The sequence below is a fragment of the Pseudophryne corroboree genome, chromosome 12, assembly GCF_028390025.1.
Source record: "Pseudophryne corroboree isolate aPseCor3 chromosome 12, aPseCor3.hap2, whole genome shotgun sequence".
NCBI classification, from domain to species: Eukaryota; Metazoa; Chordata; class Amphibia; order Anura; family Myobatrachidae; genus Pseudophryne; species Pseudophryne corroboree.
This window is the reverse complement of record NC_086455.1, coordinates 91,471,753-91,492,242: the sequence shown is the minus strand read 5'-3', so window position 1 is coordinate 91,492,242 and position 20,490 is coordinate 91,471,753. Positions and strand designations below refer to the sequence as shown.

General features: G+C 45.1%; 1 long non-coding RNA gene across 1 annotated transcript in view; it reads right to left on the bottom strand.

Annotated features, from left to right (window-relative positions):
* Nucleotides 1–657: 657 nt before the first annotated feature.
* LOC134980806 (uncharacterized) overlaps nt 658–20,490 on the bottom strand; it is a 57,661-nt gene continuing 37,828 nt past the window's right edge. Inside the window, exons 2-3 of the long non-coding RNA XR_010190471.1 lie at nt 9,965–10,027; nt 658–1,876 (exon numbers count right to left, since the gene is read on the bottom strand). This is a non-coding gene — a long non-coding RNA (uncharacterized LOC134980806). The remainder of the gene's footprint in view (nt 1,877–9,964; nt 10,028–20,490) is intronic.

Sequence of the window (20,490 nt, the reverse complement as noted above, 5' to 3'; positions counted from 1 at the left end):
CCCCTTTCCTTTTGTTTTTTTCTACTAGGATTTATGCCCATGGATCCTGGGTCTTTGGAGTTGGAATAGGGGAGCAGCTGTTCTTACTATTGTGGCCACATGTGCAAATAGACTTCAGATCATCTGCTGTCTGTGGTGGACTCTTTATACTCTAGCATATTGGCGCCTTCAATAGTTTTGTTTAGTAAATATATATATATATATATATATATATAGTTTTATCACTATGTCAAGTATTTTTCTTTCCTCACTTTGGAACATGGATCACTAGGGATATCCATAGTTTGCCCTCTGCCTCTGTCACCTGTAGGGCAGAGACTTTGTCTTGTTGGAGTACTCTTGGAGTCTTGTACTCCCAGTTGTTGTAGTAGAAACAAGAGCCAGGCATCACAACAAGACTTGTTATAATTGTGATACAATACAATTTTGATTAATTTCTCTGACAGAGCCAGTTATGCTCTGTGATGCCCAGTCATTTATACTCTACTAAATGGGTAATCATTCTTTCCATGTAATTTGCTTTACAATTTTGGCATTCATTTGAATTTTCGGGTATCTTCAGCTCCTTTTATAAGTGGGCACCTTGTGACGCATCTGGCCAATTTACGCATGCCTGAAATCCCTATGGCTTCATTAGAAATCATTCAGAAGTCAGAATCAGAAGTCTGAATCAGTTTATTGCCAAGTATATCAGTACATAATACACACAGAATTTGTTTCCAATAACCACAGCTCCCATATATATAACATACGACAAGAAACATAAAGGAAGGAAGAACACATGGTGGATAGCTTGAGTACATGAGTTGAGTACTGAACGAATCTGAGAATATGACTAAGCGATTGCCGAATTAACCAAGTTAGTTACCTGAGGAAAAAACTGTTCCTGTGCCTAGCAGTGCTCACGAGCCGCAAGCTGTACCATCTGCCAGACAGCAGCAGCCGGAACAGGACATGAGCAGGGTGAGAATGGTCATCAATGATCCTCCCCGCCCGCTTCGTAACCCTTGCCTGATAGATGCCCCTCGACTGCTGGAAGATTTGTCACTATGATTATTTCCACTACCCTAACAATTTGTTGTAGCCTATTTCTGTCGTGGGTTGAGGCAGATCCAAACCACACTATTATCAAGGTGCAGAGAACAGATTGGATAACTGCAGTAGAAAAGGATCAGAAGTTCCTGCGTCAGTTTAAACTTCCTAAGTTGGCGTAAGAAGTACAGTTTTTGCTGGGCTTTCCCCACAATGCCCTCAATATTAGACTTCCACCTCAGATCCTTGGAGATTGTGGAGCCCAGGAATCTGAAGGATTCCCCCACAGTTACTACATTGTCTGCAATTGTGAGTGGGGAGAGTGTAGGGGGGTGCTTCCTAAAATCAACAATCCATAGCAGCTGTCCTATTAAAGTGTAGTATGGTTTGCCAGCGGTCGGGGTCCTGGCGATCAGCATACCGGCGCCGGAATACCGACAGCCGGCATACCGACAGCTGGGCGAGCGCAAATTAGCTCCTTGCGGACTCGCTGTGCTCGCCATGCTGCTGGCTGCATGCTGCTCTTGTCGTTGACCCCCAAGAGGAAGAAAAGATGTCAGTATGCCAGCGGTCGGGATTCCGGCATGGTGGTCGCCAGGAGCCGGCCGCCGGCACCCAGTAGTTATCAGGTATTGTGGTATTGCGGTGTGAGAAGAAGAGGATAGCCTTAATTCTGAGCCTGCTTAATTCTGTCACGGATACTGTCCTCTGTTATGCAATGGATTTCTTCCAAATGTGGCTGCTGTCTGTCTTTTGTAGCACATCCTCATGGTCCTGCAAATTGAATTATAAGTGTGTTTTGGTCACATGTCAATGTCATTGCTTTTTTCCCTGTTGCTGGGACCTGTGAATTATACAATAACACTATTATAAATCAATTATGTATGAAGAGTGTTCTAAAAAAATGTACTGAGAAATAAAAACATGTCACAGTCATGGCATATTCCTATACTTACACTTATCAACATCTTTGTATTTCTTTGTACACATTTACAATGTTGTATTAATGTTTATAAAAAATAAAAAACACATACCCAGAGACCCAAGGGGGCTTGTTTGCATCTGACTAAGTGCGTAGCTACTACAGGTATATGTGCAGCAATGGGACCAGAGCTCGGAGGGACCTACCTTCCCTGTCATAGTTACAGGTGTTACACATTTTCCACCATTTGGTGGTACATTGGGGCCCTTACAAACTTTTTCCTTGCGGCCTGCAATATATCTAGGTGTGTTCCAGGATCTACTCATTGTTATGTGGTATATAATAAACTGGAGGGCATGATAATGTTACATAACATGAACTGGGACATTGTAATGCGGCACAATATGAAGTGGGGGCACTATAGTGTGGCATAATGTGTACTAGCAGCCCTACAATGTGGTATAACGTGATCTAGGGCACTTCTATGGTTCAAAAAATTAACTATTAGGGCACTATTATGGGGCATGAAATGAACAACCGCTATATAAAGGTATCTCTCTAGAAGCATTGGAACAAGGGGCCCTTCAAAATGTTGCTATGAGGCCCGTATATCTTCTGGCTACGCCCCTGCAGCTGGTCCCCAGATTTAAACAGCGACACCTCCCCCCTACACTTATTACCTTGTGCAGCCAATCGGGTTCCTCCTCCTCTGCGGCGCCATGTTCCCAGTGATACTAGGGAAGAAGATGGAACATGTGCACAAGACAGCAAAGTCTCTAACACGGGTAATTCAGACCTGATTGTAGCAGCAAATTTGTTAGCAGTTGGGCAAAACCGTGTGCACCTGCGGAGGGGGGGGGGATTGGGGCAGATATAACATGTGCAGAGAGAGTTAGATTTCGGTGCGGTGTATTCAAACTGAAATATAAATTGCAGTGTAAAAATAACTCACCCAAATCTAACTCTCTCTGCAAATGTTATATCCGCCTCCCCTGCAGTGCACATGGTTTTGCTCAACTGCTAACAAATTTGCTGCCACAATCAGGTCTGAATTACCCCTATAGTGCCACAATTTTTGCTTTTACTGCCATCCGATAGATGTAACTGAGGAGAAGGGAGGCCCAACTGCTGCCACCAGGTAGATACACTCTGGTTGCAAGGTATGCAGTGCAGGGCCCCCTTGGACCTAGGGACTCATGTACAACACGCACCCTGCACCCAATGTAAATACTCCTATGCCAGTACATACATTTTGGGGTAAAATCATAAGTACAGTATATTCAGGGTTATGGTGCGTAGGCACGCATTATAGTTAATATAACTAGTCCTAACATAAAAATAACTAGTCCTATAATAAGACTGCATAGGAAACCACAAATAGGTTGAACTCGATGGACAATTGTCTTTTTTCAACCTTAGTTACTATCATCAGTCACACCATGAAACTTGCACCAGCCCTATGCTCGGTGCAAATCATCCATTTCAGTATGGCCTCCAATGTGAGCAATGCATCGTCTCTACACACAACAACTATCAGCCTGTGTCACTCCAGTAACACACCCACATTACATTACATTTACATCTGATTAGCCAACCACCTGTAACCATCCAGAAACGTAGAATACACAGAAGAGTACTCTAAAACCTCCAATGCCTACATATATCCAAATGAAACCAGTGGTGCAAGTATGTGGGTATGCTCGGGTACAGAGTACCCTTAAGAATTTGGCAGTGGGTACGTAGTACCACCTGCCACACACTTTGCACATGTGACCACCATTACCACAATTATAATGCACCACAAAGCAACAAGACCATGGTGCTTAGCAGCATGACGGCGCCTCCCACTTTGTCAGGGTTACTGGGAGCGCGACGGTGACGTCATGATGTCACATCACTCTTCCTTCTCTGGCAGCTGTGGCTGGTGTGAAGAGAGGAGCCTGACTGTACTTTCCCGCAGCCTACCTTGCAGGGAGCAGAAGTCACACATATAGGTATACGGTAGGGACACAAGTTAGTTACATGTACGTCTAATCAGTCAATGTTCAGGAGTTCAGCAGGCGTAACGCTTGGGGAAAGAAACTTTTGAGGCTTCTGGCACCCCTAGCGGGGACGGCCCTGTAACGCCTGCCTGAAGGAAGCAAGTTAAACATGCTATGGCCGGGGTGTAGCTGGTCTTTTACTATCTTCATTGCCCGCTTTTTAGCTCTGGAAAGGTACAGGTCCTGGACTGAGGGAAGGTTGGCCCCGATGATCTTCTCTGCGGTTCTGACCACCTTTTGGAGCCTGCATCTGTCCCTCGCGCTGGCGGAGCTGTACCATACGAGTATCGAGGAGCACAGTACCGACTCCACAATTGCGGAGTAGAAGAGGAGCAGAAGCTTCTGTGGGATGTTGAACTTCCTTAGTTGCCTGAAGAATAACAACCTCTGCTGCACTTTCCCAAAAGTGGCGTCAGCGTTGGACCCCATTTAAGGTCCCGGGAGATTGTGGTCCCTAAAAACTTGAAGGAGTCCACTAGCGATACCACACTGTCAGCAATCATTAGCGGAGGTGCACTAGATGACTTCTTCCTGAAGTCCACTATCATCTCGACAGTTTTGAGGGGGTTGAGCTCAAGATTGTTGTGGATGCACCACTGGGCCAACTGGTCTACTTCCCGTCTATAGGCCGATTCGTCCCCGTCCTTGATGAGGCCGATGACGGTGGTGTCATCGGCGAGTTTGATGATCTTTACTGATTGCGCCTCTGAGGTACAGTCATTTGTGTACAGGGAGAAGAGCAGGGGTGAGAGGACACAGCCCTGAGGGGCCCCTGTACTAATGGACCGCGCTTGAGAGGTGAATTCCCCCGCTTTCACCACCTGTGTCCTATCTGTCAGGAAGTCTACTATCCAAGAACAGGTAGCTTCTGGGACCCCTAGACGAAGTAATTTGGGGTGGAGGATGCTGGGGACAATTGTATTGAAGGCCGAGCTGAAATCGACAAACAGGACCCTCGCATAGGTACCAGGAATGTCTAGGTGCTGTAGACTGTAGTGCAGGCCCAGGTTGACTGCATCCTCGACACACCGATTTGATCGATAGGCGAACTGCAGGGGGTCCAGTTGGGGGCCAGTCACAGTTTTCAGGTGATTCAAAACCAGACGCTCAAACGTTTTCATGACCATACACTGTACAAAGAGGATCTGTGCTTGGCGATGGATTTAACAAAGAATCCATTCGCACAGCCGATCGCAAGAAGATTGACAGGAAGAAGGCATTTATGGGTGTCAACTGACCGTTTTCAGGGAGTGGTTGGAAAAACGCAGGTGTGTGAAGCGTTTGCAGGGTGGGTGTCTGGCGTCAATTCCGGGACCGGACAGGCTGAAGTGATTGCAGCGGCTGAGTAAATTCTGAGCTACTCAGATACTGCACAAAACTTTTTTTGTAGTGCAAAGCAAACATACACACCCCCATAGGCGGCGACTATCTGTCCGCAGTGCTGCAAAAAATAGCTAGCAAGCGATCAACTCGGAATGACCCCCTGTGTCATGTGGACACACTGCTAGTGTCATGTAGCCACTCCCGCTAGTGATGTGTGACCACGCTCCATCACAACACATGACCATGCACATTTTACAGCACTCGGTACTACTAAGAAAATATTTCTACTTGCACCACTGAATAAAACACAATACTAGCAGAGACAGATAGGGAAGAGACAGATGATGTGAGAGGACAGTGGGAAAAGAGACACAGATCAAAGAGACCGACAGGAAGAAAAAAGATACAAAGAGCAGAGTGACAGAGGGAGGAGAGACAGATAGACAGTAACGATACAGACAGAAGGGAGGGACAGTCAGAAAGAATATAAAGACAGATGGAAGAGCTAGAACCATGCCTGGTCAAATCACTCAGGCAGTACTGGAAGTTCTGCATGCAGTGGCAGAAAGGAAGATGCACTATGCATGCGCCATTCTACGACTGCTTCATTTGTCAGCACTGTTTGACTGTGACAAACAGTGCTCCTGGGGGGGGGGGGGGGCAGAGAGACAGAGGGGTAATAGGGACAGACATGTGGCGGGGAGGGGGTGTGAGAGAGACAGAAAGGTGATAGAGACAGACACGGGGGGGGGGGTTGATGTCAGAGAGAAAGAGGGGAAATGCAGACAGACATGGGGGTGGGGTTTGGTGTCAGAGAGAAAGAGGGGAAATGGAGACAGACACTGGGGGGGGGGGGGGGGTTGGTGTCAGAGAGACGGAGGGGTAAAAGAGGTAGACACAGGTGGAGGGGTGCGTCAGAAAGTCAGGGGGTGATAGAGACAGACACAGGCACGGGGGGGGGGGGCTGGGTGTCAGAGAGACGGAGGGGCAATAGAGACTGAAACGGGGGGGAAGTGTCAGAGAGACAGAGGGGTAATAGAGATAGACACAGGTGGAGGGGTGTCAGAGAGACAGGGGGTAATAGAGACAAATACAGGGGGGGAGGGATGTCACAGAGACAGGGGGTGATAGAGACAGACTCGGGGGTTTCAGAGAAACAGAGGGGTAATAGACATGGGGGGTGTCAGAGAGACGGAGGGGTAATAGAGACAGAGACTGGTGGAGGGGTGTCAGAGAGACGGGGGTGATAGAGACAGACACAGGTAGAGGGGAGTGTCAGAGAAACAGAGGGGTAATGGAGACAAACACGGGGGTGGTTAGTGTCAGAGAGACAGAGGGGTAATGGAGACAGACACATGGGGGAGGGGGGTTTGGTGTCAGAGAGACAGACGGGTATTGGAGACAGACACGGGGGGGGAGTCAGAGAGATGGAGGGGTAATAGAGACAGACACGGGGGGTGTCAGTGAGACGGGGGGGTAATAGAGACAGACACAGGTGGAGGGGTGTCAGGGAGATGGGATGATAGAGACAGACACAGGAGGAGGGGGGTGTCAGAGAGATAGGGGGTGATAGAGACAGACACAGGGGGGTGTCAGAGAGCCAGAGGGGTAATAGAGATAGACACGGGGTGTGTCAGAGAGACAGGGGGTGATAGAGACATGGTGAGGAAAAGGAGGAGTCAGAGAGACAGACACAACATGGGGGAGAGGAAGAAGTAAGGGGTGGGCTGGAGAAATAAGGCAGACAGACTGGTCTCTGATCACCTACCCCCTCTTTTACTGCCACTGGCCATTCCCAGTGCAGTCCACAAAGCTCCACATCAGACATCTGCAGACTCTGTGGCCGCGCTGCAGCTTCAGTGATTGTAGCAAGTGTAGAGGCAGGGGCGAGGCCACAGCCACACATACACAGTGCACGCATACACAGCCACATATACACAGTGCACAACAAATGCTGACTGCTGTTAAAGGCTGTACACTGCCTTACTATTTCAAAAGGCAGCATGCAGCACAAGTTCTCGTGGTGCATAGATTTACTAACGGCGCGCATCTAGCATCGGCACGGCAGGAGCGGACATCAGGGAGTCCAGAGCTCCTGCTCCGCCCACATTACACCTCCAATTACTGCAAATTAAATGTCCTCTGATAACTGCTCCGATGTATTTAAACCCCATCCCACTGATTTTAACATAAGCTGGAGGCGGCTCACAGGTGGGACCTTCCGCGGCCGTTTCCAGAGCAGAAGCCCCCTGTAGTTGCCCAATCTGAGAACTCTGATCACGGTAGCGATCGTCCTCGGCTCAGCGCACTATGTGCATCGGCCCAGGAGTAGTGGGGTAGGGCCGGCTCACTGGTGACTTGCATGGTACCCCGGTGGGCCAATCCCGCCTCTGGCTTCTCAGCATACTCTGTGCAGGAGCTGGAAGGCATCGGAGCAAACTGCTGAGAAAGAGCTGGGAGCACCACTAGTAAAAACACTGCAGTGCGTGCCCGGCAAACAGAAATTGCACCATCTTATTATGACCCTGGTCATGCCACACCTCTGGCAAGGCCTAGTACTGGTAGCAGCATTTTCAGATGGCCCCCATGCTCTTTGTCCCATCCTTTTTATTATTTTTTATTAATGTCATCAGGGGCGGAACTACTGCACCATGGCCCACAGTAAAGGGCCCACAGCCAGCAATATTAGCTGTATTAATAAAAGGTCTAAGGAGACTATTTATTAACTTTATTTTTACTAAAATAATGTGAAAAGGGGTGTTTTCAGATAGGGATGTAGTGTAGGGATGTAGTGCACCATATAGGGGATGTAGTGTAGGGATGTAGTACAGCGTATGGGGGGGTTTAGTATAGTGATGTTGTGTAGCATATAGGGTGAATGTTGTGCAGTGATGTAATGCAGCAATGTAGTGCAGCATATAGGGAATGTAGTGTAGTGATGTAGTGTAGCATATGGGGGGGGGGTGTAGTATAGTGATGTGGTGTAGCATATAGGGTGAATGTTGTGCAGTGATGTAATGCAGCAATGTAGTGCAGCATATAGGGAATGTAGTGTAGTGATGTAGTGCAGCATATGGGGGGGTGTAGTATAGTGATGTGGTGTAGCATATAGGGTGAATGTTGTGCAGTGATGTAATGCAGCAATGTAGTGCAGCATATAGGGAATGTAGTGTAGTGATGTAGTGCAGCATATGGGGGGGGGGGTGTAGTATAGTGATGTGGTGTAGCATATAGGGTGAATGTTGTGCAGTGATGTAATGCAGCAATGTAGTGCAGCATATAGGGAATGTAGTGTAGTGATGTAGTGCAGTCTGGCTATTGTTTACTTATTTTTTTAAAAACCACAGTAACAAAGCTGGAACTGGACAAACCATGGGCAATGTGTGGGTTGTAAACCAAACATAAATTTAGCACAGCTACGATCAGGCACTCAGACATGCAGGGGGATGCCCAACACAAGGCTAGTCCGCCCCGCATGTCAGTGCGGCCCCCCTCTCCCCCCCCCCCGCAGAAGTGCAAAAGCATCGCAAAGCGGCGATGCTTTTGCATTTCAGGAGTAACTCCCGGCCAGCGCAGCTCCTGCAGCTGGCCGGGAGAACCTCTTCGCTGCCCCTGGTTGCAGCGCCTGTGTGTGACGTCACGCAGCCGTTGCGGCCCGCCCCCCGCATGGTCCAGCCACACCTGCGTTGGTCAGACCGCCGCCCCCTCCCGCCCAGCAACCGCATCTGCCTGTCAATTAGGCAGAGGCGTTCGCTAGGTTACGACGGCCTTCGGCAATTCCAGCATGCGCCGGCGCACTGCGGTGCCGGCACATGCGCAGTTCCGACCCGATCGCTGCGATAAACTGCAGTGAGCGATCAGGTCGGAATGACCCCCATAGGGCCTAATTTAGATCTAATCGTAGATGTGCTAAATTTAGCACATGTACGATCACTTTCACAGACATGCGGGGAGACGCCCAGCACAGGCCCTAGTCCGCCCCGAATGTCTGGCTCAGCCCCTTCCCCCATGCAGGTGCAAAAGCATCGCACAGCAGCGATACTTTTGTACCTGACGAGTAGCTCCCTGCCAGAGCAGCTCCTGTGCCCTGGCAGGCCGCTACGCACCACGTCCCAGGTCACATCGGGTGCATGTGGCGTCACGCAGCTGCCACCCCCCCCCCCCACACACACACAATGGTCCGGATACACCTCCATTGTCTGGACCATGCCCCACCAATGGCGTTCTAACGCTGATGGCACGCCCCCTCCCGCCCCACGACCGCCTCTGCCTGTCAATCAGGCAGAGGCGAACGCAGCCCTGAGATGTTGATAGCATCTCACTGGGGTCCTGGGTGCACACGCGCAGTGCGGGCGCTGCGCGTGTGCACTCTACAAAGTAATTCACAGTGTGATCGCTGCCGCTGCAGCTATGCAGTCTGTATTACCCCCATAGCTGGCAATTTGCCTTTTCAGCCTCTAATTGACTTTGCTTTGGAGGTCAACATTTCTAAAAAATGTAGGTGATCTGCTGCAAATTAGAAGTCACAGAAGTCTGCAGACTATTCCATCACTCTCCGTCACTCTCTCTCCAGTCAGTCCAAATTGATGATGCGGTAATTGTGGTCTCATAATGCTGAGAGTATCATGCACACAGGTGGTCTTACTTGTAGGTGAGTGCATCAGTATACTGAGAAAGAATGTGGCCAGGATCAGATACAGAAGACTTCCTAGGGGATACAAAAAATGAATGAAAGCTAATCAGAAATTAATTAGTTATTCCCAACAATAAAAACATTCTAATTATAATATGCACAAAACAAATATAACCCCACGTCTACCATGGATACATTTCAGTTTTAATACATTCTAAGAAATATTAGTTACTGTGTCCTGACTGCTAAAACTCCCAGTCCACACTAACTCCCAAAATGTGCACATCAGGAAAATATTATTCAGTTATGTGCCCAGCATTCATTTCAGCTGCATGTATGAGAAATATTGAGGTTAGCTCCCCTCGCAGCCAGTTCATATTTTGACAAATACTTTTTTTGTCTTAATTATAAACTGCTTGTATGCATTATAAACATATGTACAGTAGTTATTTATTATTGTTTTGAAAAGGAAATGACACTAAATTTTACATCTACCACAATCCAAGGCTGCATATCTGTATTTTGTATCAGACAGGACTCACATTAAGGGGTCTATTTATCAAATGCAGAAAGCCCTAATATCCTACAAAAAAATTGTGTTTACGCAGGAATTAGGGCTCCTGTCTATTTATTAGTCCCCTGTTGGTGATGACTGTAGTTGGCTATTGCAGGTGATGTCCATTACCGGGGAAAACCTGTGATGCACGGGGAAGACTATCATGGACAACTTTAGTATAAGAATTGCGTTATCCTCCACAGTGGTACAAGTATGCAGGTATGCTCGAGTAGCCTTAAGAATTTGGCAGCAGGTACGCAGTACCACCCACTGCACACTTTGCACCCGTGACTGCCATTACCGCAATTATAATGTGCTGCCGAGCAACAAGACCAAGGTGTTCAGCAGCATGACAGCACCTCTCACTTTGTCAGGGCTACAGGGAGATCACATCACGCTTCCTCTCCTGGCGACCACGGCTGGCACGGAGAGAGGATCCTGGGGACTGGGCTCGGTACCATTCCCGCAGTGTCCAGCTGTTTCGTTCCACTCTGCTCGAGTGAAGTATCTGCACTGAGTGGCTTTTGTTCTTCACAGGCTGGAAATGTCTCTGGCTTCACTGTGTGGGGTCATTATTTTTTTTTATATAATGTGGACACTAATATATATTTCTATTATTATGAGGGCATTACTATATTTTTCTATTGTAATGTGGACACTACTATACAGTATATTTCTATTGTATGTGGACACTACTATACAGTATATTTCTATTGTATGTGGACACTACTATACAGTATATTTCTATTGTAATGTGGACACTACTATATATTATAAATATTATGGGGGCAATACTATATATTTCTAATGTAATGTGAACACTACTATATATTTGCATTATTATGAGGGCATTACTATTTATTTATTTAGTAATGTGGTACACTAGTATACATGTCTATTATTATGGGGGCACTACCAGGGCCGGTGCTAGGGTGTTTGGCGCCCCCTTGCAAACTATAAATTTGCACTCTCCTATACTTTACAAAGGGACAGCGCACATAATGCCCCCTGTAGCAGCGACGCTTATAAACGTAATGCTCCCTGTATTAGTGCCGCTTACACAAGTAACGCCCCCTGTAGTAGTGACGCTTACACACGTAACTCCCCCTGTAGTAGTGATGCTTACACACGTAACGCCCCTGTAGTAGTGACGCTTACACATGTAACGCTCCTTGTAGTAGTGACGCTTATACACACAATGCTCCCTGTAGTAGTGCCGCTTATAAACACAATGCTCCCTGTAGTAGTGACGTTTACACACGTAACGCCCCCTGTACCAGTGGCGCTTACAAACATAACACCCCCTGTACCAGTGACCCTTACACACGTAATGCCCCCTGTACCGGTGAAGCTTACACACTTAACGCCCCCTGTACCAGTGACACTTACACACGTAACGCCCCTTGTACCAGTGATGCTTACACATGTAACGTCTCCTGTACCAGTGACGCTTACACATGTAACACCCCCTGTAGTACCAATGACGCTTACACACATAACTTCCCCTGTACCAGTGACACTTACACACGTAACGCCCCCTGTACCAGTGATGCTTACACACATTATGCCCCTTGTACCAGTGATGCTTACACATGTAACGCCCCCTGTACCAGTGACGCTTACACATGTAACGCCCTCTGTACCAGTGACGCTTACACATATAACACCCCCTGTAGCAGTTACGCTTACACACATAACACTCCCTGTTCCAGTGACGCTTACACATGTAACACCCCCTGTACCAGTGACGCTTCCACACGTAAAGCTCCCTATACCAGTGATGCTTACACACATAATGCCCAATGGACCAGTGACGCTTACACACGTAACGCCCCTTGTACCAGTGATGCTTACACATGTAACGTCTCCTGTACCAGTGACGCTTACACATGTAACACCCCCTGTAGTAGTGATGCTTACACATGTAACGCCCTATGTACCAATGACGCTTACACACATAACTTCCGCTGTACCAGTGACACTTACACACGTAACGCCCCCTGTACCAGTGATGCTTACACACATAATGCCCCTTGTACCAGTGATGCTTACACATGTAACGCCCCCTGTACCAGTGACGCTTACACATGTAACGCCCTCTGCAGAGGCGGAACTAGCGCCAGTGCAGGCAGTGCCTCGCACTGGGGCCCGCAACTGTCAAGGGGCCCGCAGCCAGAATGGCATGTACTGAGTCAAAATACAAAAACCACAAATTGAGGGCGCTGTCTAAAGATAGAGATCATTTATTAAAAAATATATATATCTTTCAATTGTACATAAAAAACAACAATGCACCATTCGATTACTTTTACTTCAAATGTATCAATTAAACAATAAAATTATTACTTTAAAATTGACTGATAGCACGGTCATAAGCAATATTCCTACTTATGGATACATATAAACTGATCACACCATCTGAAATAATTAAATCATGATCTATATCACAGTGAGATATCTTTTTAGATCCTGCCTCCTGTAGAATAAATGTCCAGACTTATCCAGAGGAATAAAATTCCACATGCAGTGGTATTTAAATACTTGTATCCTCCCGCTGGTAAAGGTATTCACAGTGCTATTTGGAAAACGGATCTTTTGAAAGTTATTAATCAGTTTTACGGGTGTAGCATACACAGGTTTTAACGGGCGTCCCCGTTCTCTGACCTCTCAGTATATTTATGTTTATGTTGTATTTCTCAGTCAGTGGAAACCCCTGTATTTTATTGCTCACCCGTATCTTGTTGAGACTGGCCGCCGAGAACTGCGTCTCTTTTCCGGTGTCTGTCTCTTCGTTCACCTCAACGGTATTGCCGCTGTGCCGGAGGACTCACAGTGTGGCGGTCTGCCTCTGATTCAATCTGTTACCGGCAGCTGGAGTCCAAGGCGAATTTACGGCTATTTGCAGGAGCGGCTGTGGTGGTTTAGCCGGAGGCGTCTCCCGTCTTCCGTAGGTGAAGCAAATTAGAGTCTCACCGATATAGAAATTAATCTTTGGTTCAGATGGTTGTGTCCACAGGTATGAGGGTGACACTTAACGCGTTTCTCAGCCCTATGTCAATGGCTGTTTCCTCAGAAGTATAACTCCCCTTCAGACCTATTGCTTTTTATCCTCCCAGAAAGCAGCAATCAGCTTTCAGTCTGGTGCTTTAACTCTTTCATTATCCACTAATTATCACAATTTATCAAGAAATATATGTATATTATAACATCATTTAACTATAAAATTCCACTAGTAAAAAACCCTATCTATTGGGACCATTTACATGACAACCAACACATATAAAACATCACAATTTTATTTATCTTAATATTTATCATTTCTTATCATCAATCAATAATCGTTGATCAATAGCTACTGGTCAATAGTCACTGACCAATACACATTATTAAATAGAACACTGGAAAAATATATATAGAACACTGGAAAAATATGTGAAAATATATAAAACACTAGAAAAATATGTGAAAATATATAAAACACTGGAAAAATATATATATATATTCTTGAGATTTATTCTCATATAACAAGCAGGATATCTGTATGTATTAAATCTATATCCTCCCAAGATTATTTTTCTTATATTATTTTCTTAATACTTGGTGATCCATAATAAACCTAATGTCATTCTAGGATCACTATTTCCGCTCATTTCAATTTCGTGAAGAAGATTTCTATTATAATTACTTCATACTCAACTACTAATAAAATATCAATAGCCAGTATTAGATAACATTTGAAAACATTAGAATTAACTAATATCTACTAATATAGCAAATGATACATGAATAAGGACAAAAACGGACTATGAACCTATTCTAAAACCCCCCCTAACTTGTCAGCCTATATAGATACCCAAATACAGAGGCATGTGATATCCTTGAAATCATATATCAAGGATACTACACATTTTCTGAAAAAATTGGAAAGTGTTGAATGGAAGAGTACGTACAAACTCCTCACTTGTGATGTTGAGGCATTATATACGAATATCCCGCACTCCACTGGACTGTCTGCAGTAGATTATTATTTGAAACAAGATACAGCACGGTCTGATTTGTCACGGGAGTTTATTTTAACATCAATTAAATTTATATTAACTCACAATTATTTTTTGTTTGACACTCAATATTATTTACAGACACATGGGACCGCCATGGGGACCAGGTTCGCGCCGAGCTTCGCCAACCTCTATATGGGACTCTTTGAGGAGCGCCTCATTTGGGGTGGCGGGTTCGGTGCGAGCTTGGTCCTCTATGGGAGGTTCATAGATGATTTATTTTTTATTTGGGATGGGGATTTTGAGTCCATCACATGTTTTGTTGAACACTTGAACACTAATGATTTTGGTTTGAAATTCACGAGCACTTATAGTGACACGGTGATTAATTTTTTGGATATAACAGTCAGTGTAGTGGATGGCGGGATACGTACCTCAACTTACACCAAAAGTGTGGACTGTAAGAAATATCTTAATTATCGGAGCAGCCATCATAAAAAATGGAAAGAAAATATACCGAAAGGACAGTTTCTCCGTTTAAAGAGAAACTGTTCTCAAAAGGAGACGTTTGAAGAACAATCAGCTCTGATGTACAAATCCTTTGTAGAACAAGGGTATCCGGATGACCTGTTATTTAGAGCACTTGATGATGTAAGAAAAATTGAACGATCAACATTGCTTAATGGTAATGTGTCAAAGAGATCTACAGAGAGTTTGGAAACCAGTCCTTTGCTTTTCATAACTCAATATAATTCAGCTGCACAGCAGATTAAATCGATTGTTGAAAGAAATATGCAATTGTTAAAACACGATAAATTTTTAGCTCCTGCTTTAAAAGATAAAAGGAAGGTAGTCTTTAGGAAGTCTAGAAATCTAAAACAAAAGTTGGCACCTAGTATGTTGCGAAGAAAGAAAATAGTTAACCCAATCAATTCCAATACATCTTTAGATTGGTTACCACCAAAACCCAAAGGTTTTTTTAGATGTGGACGGAATGGATGCATGACCTGCCCACATGCAGAACATAGGAGTAATGAGGTTACTTCCTATACAGATGGAAATTCTTATCCATTAGAAGACTTTATGAACTGTCATTCTACATATGTAATCTATGTCCTGACATGTGGATGTGGAATTCAATATGTGGGCCGCACCATTCGTAGTTTAAATGTTAGGTTCTTAGAACATAGAAGGGGGATAATTAATGGATCTAAAAACCATAGTTTACCTAGACATCTCAATAATTGTGAGAAAGGGAAACTAAAAGATCTACAAGTGAAAGCCATTGAACAGATTAAAGTGACTGCTAGGGGGGGAGATAGGTATCGTGATTTATGTAAAAAAGAGGCCTTCTGGATATTTAGGTTGGGGACATTAGTACCCAATGGTCTCAATGACACCATTGAACTAAATACGATATAAAAAAAAGGGGGGGTTTTTAGAATAGGTTCATAGTCCGTTTTTGTCCTTATTCATCTATCATTTGCTATATTAGTAGATATTAGTTAATTCTAATGTTTTCAAATGTTATCTAATACTGGCTATTGATATTTTATTAGTAGTTGAGTATGAAGTAATTATAATAGAAATCTTCTTCACGAAATTGAAATGAGCGGAAATAGTGATCCTAGAATGACATTAGGTTTATTATGGATCACCAAGTATTAAGAAAATAATATAAGAAAAATAATCTTGGGAGGATATAGATTTAATACATACAGATATCCTGCTTGTTATATGAGAATAAATCTCAAGAATATATATATATATTTTTCCAGTGTTTTATATATTTTCACATATTTTTCCAGTGTTCTATATATATTTTTCCAGTGTTCTATTTAATAATGTGTATTGGTCAGTGACTATTGACCAGTAGCTATTGATCAACGATTATTGATTGATGATAAGAAATGATAAATATTAAGATAAATAAAATTGTGATGTTTTATATGTGTTGGTTGTCATGTAAATGGTCCCAATAGATAGGGTTTTTTACTAGTGGAATTTTATAGTTAAATGATGTTATAATATACATATATTTCTTGATAAATTGTGATAATTAGTGGATAATGAAAGAGTTAAAGCACCAGACTGAAAGCTGATTGCTGCTTTCTGGGAGGATAAAAAGCAATAGGTCTGAAGGGGAGTTATACTTCTGAGGAAACAGCCATTGACATAGGGCTGAGAAACGCGTTAAGTGTCACCCTCATACCTGTGGACACAACCATCTGAACCAAAGATTAATTTCTATATCGGTGAGACTCTAATTTGCTTCACCTACGGAAGACGGGAGACGCCTCCGGCTAAACCACCACAGCCGCTCCTGCAAATAGCCGTAAATTCGCCTTGGACTCCAGCTGCCGGTAACAGATTGAATCAGAGGCAGACCGCCACACTGTGAGTCCTCCGGCACAGCGGCAATACCGTTGAGGTGAACGAAGAAACAGACACCGGAAAAGAGACGCAGTTCTCGGCGGCCAGTCTCAACAAGATACGGGTGAGCAATAAAATACAGGGGTTTCCACTGACTGAGAAATACAACATAAACATAAATATACTGAGAGGTCAGAGAACGGGGACGCCCGTTAAAACCTGTGTATGCTACACCCGTAAAACTGATTAATAACTTTCAAAAGATCCGTTTTCCAAATAGCACTGTGAATACCTTTACCAGCGGGAGGATACAAGTATTTAAATACCACTGCATGTGGAATTTTATTCCTCTGGATAAGTCTGGACATTTATTCTACAGGAGGCAGGATCTAAAAAGATATCTCACTGTGATATAGATCATGATTTAATTATTTCAGATGGTGTGATAGGTTTATATGTATCCATAAGTAGGAATATTGCTTATGACCGTGCTATCAGTCAATTTTAAAGTAATAATTTTATTGTTTAATTGATACATTTGAAGTAAAAGTAATCGAATGGTGCATTGTTGTTTTTTATGTACAATTGAAAGATATATATATTTTTTAATAAATGATCTCTATCTTTAGACAGCGCCCTCAATTTGTGGTTTTTGTATTTTGATAATATTTAGTGGGATTCAACACCCCCTTTACTTGAGGGCTGCAGTCTATATTGGTGCCAATTAATTGTGACAGCCGATTCATATTTCAGTATAGCGCTTTCTATTTATTTTTGTATGTACTGAGTCAAACTGACTCATTACATGCCGCCTGGCTGCCGCTATGTTCCGCCGCCGCCGAGGAGATGATGCGCGCACCGGCTACAAGGGGGGGAGGAGGAGGAGGAGGGGGGATGGAGGAGGGAGCCGCAGCAGCGCTGTGTAATTGGTAGAAGCGCTGCTGCTGCTGGCCCTCTCCTTTACCATAGGCTGCCCTCCACCGCTGTGAATGCTGGGATGCGCATCGCATCCCAGCATTCACAGCGGCGGAGGGCAGCCTATGGTAAAGGAGAAGTCCAGCAGCAGCAGCGCTTCTACCAATGACATAGCGCTGCTGCGGCTCCCTCCTCCACCCCTCCTCCTCCTTCTTCTCCCCTGCCAGAACAGAAGCTGCATGAGGAGCCTGAGCCAGCGGAAACGGTAAGTATACCTATTCTATCTATCTATCTATCTATCTATCTATCTATCTATCCTGTTTGCCGTAATGTGCAAAACATTGGACGCTGTCTGCCGTAATGTATAATAAATGGGACGCTGTCTGCCGTAATGTATAATAAATGGGACGCTGTCTGCCGTAATATGCAAAAAATGGGACGCTGTCTGCCGTAATGTGTAATAAATGGGACGCTGTCTGCCGTAATATGAACAAAATGGGACGCTGTCTGCCGTAATGTGTAATAAATGGGACGCTGTCTGCCGTAATGTATAATAAATGGGACGCTGTCTGCCGTAATATGCAAAAAATGGGACGCTGTCTGCCGTAATGTGTAATAAATGGGACGCTATCTGCTGTAATGTGCAAAACATGGGACGCTGTCTGCCGTAATGTATAATAAATGGGACGCTGTCTGCCGTAATATGCAAAAAATGGGACGCTGTCTGCCGTAATGTGTAATAAATGGGACGCTGTCTGCCGTAATGTGCAAAAAATGGGACGCTGTCTGCCGTAATGTGTAAAAAGGGGACGCTGTCTGCTGTAATGTGTAAAAAAGGGACGCTGTCTGCCGTAATGTGTAAAAAAGGGGACGCTGTCTGTCGTAATGTGTAAAAAAGGGGACGCTGTCTGTCGTAATGTGTAAAAAGGGCACATTGTCTGTCGTAATGTGTAAAAAGGGGACGCTGTCTGCCGTAATGTGTAAAAAGGTGGACGCTGTCTGCCGTAATGTGTAAAAAAGGGGAAGCTGTCCGCCATAATGTGTAAAAGGGTCTCTACCTGGTGTAGTGGTACTACCGTGCGGCGTAATTTGAATAATGGAGACTACTGTGCACCGTTATATGAATTTGTATTATTTTGTGGCCACACCCCTTCCCCATGAAGCCACGCCCCTATTTTTTGCGCGCGCCTGTGGCGCGCACTGCCCCTGTTTTACATAGAGGGGCGGGGCTCCGATGCCATTTCTTGCACACAGCACTAAAATGACTAATTACAGCACTGTTGCTAGGTATCCACTTCTCTGGCCCTGAGCAGGTCCCCCTCACCAGATCCTCTCCAGGGGTGAGGCGGTGGACTTAGATTGGGGGGGCCCAAAGCATTTTGTCACACATGGGCCCACCGCTCGCTAGTTCCGCCACTGGCCCTCTGTACCAGGGACGCTTGCACATGTAACACCCCCTGTACCAGTGACGCTTACACATGTAACACCCCCTATAGTAGTGACGCTTACACATGTAACTCCCCCTGTACCAATGACACTTATATACGTAACAGCCCCTGTACCAGTAACGCTTACACATGCAACACCCCCTGTACCAGTGATGCTTACACACATAATGCCCCCTGCACCAGTGACTATTACACATGTAATGCCCCCTGTACCAGTGACTATTACACATGTAATGCCCCTTGTAGTAGTGATGTTTACACACATAACGCCCCCTTTAGTAGTCACGCTTACATACGTAACGCCCCCTGTAGTAGTGATGCATACACATGTAACGCCCCCTGTAGTAGTGATGCTTACACATGTAACACCCACCCTAGAAGTGCCACTTATACACATTATGCCGCACAGTTACACACACCACATACACATACTGTATACATACACACACACACACACACATACTGTACATACATTACACATATATGCAGTCACACATACACACACATACATATACAGTACACAGATACTGTATACACACACACTTTCACTCACTCACTCTCCATCCACTTAGCTAAGGAAGTCTGGCAACCAGGAGCTATAGCAGTAGCAGCTTGTCCTCCTGTGTAACATACTGCAGCCTGGTCCTGTGTAGCTCTGCCCCTTATTCCCATGTAGCTCCATCCCCTTTTAGGCCCACTGCGCTGTTACAGGGGAGGGGGAGAGGAGGCTTCATGCTGCCGAAGCTGCTGCCTATCATAGAGTGTGACAGGCGCAGCAGCCGGCAGCAGCAGGATCATCAGCTCAGCACAGGGATACAGAGCAGGGAGAGCACCTGTCCAGCTTGGCGCCTCCCTGCTTTGCATCCCTTTGCTGAGAGGCTAGCACTGGCCCTGGGCACTACTACAGTATATATTCCTGTTTTATTGGGGGCATTACTATGTATTTTTATTAAATTGGGGGCATTACAATATATTTATTTTATACTGGGGAAATATAATATATTTCTATTATACTGGGGTTATTACTATATATTTCTTTTATACTGGAGGCAGTACTATATATTTCCAGCCTTGCCTCCAGAGTACAAAGAAACGGGACCGTGCTGTGCAGCCACACCCCTAGTGTAATGTAGCCACTCCCCCTAGTTCATGTGGTCATGCCCCCTCATGACATGTGACCACGCCCATTTTTTTTAGCACACTCCATACCACTAAGAAAATATTTTGTACTTGCACCACTGGTCCTCC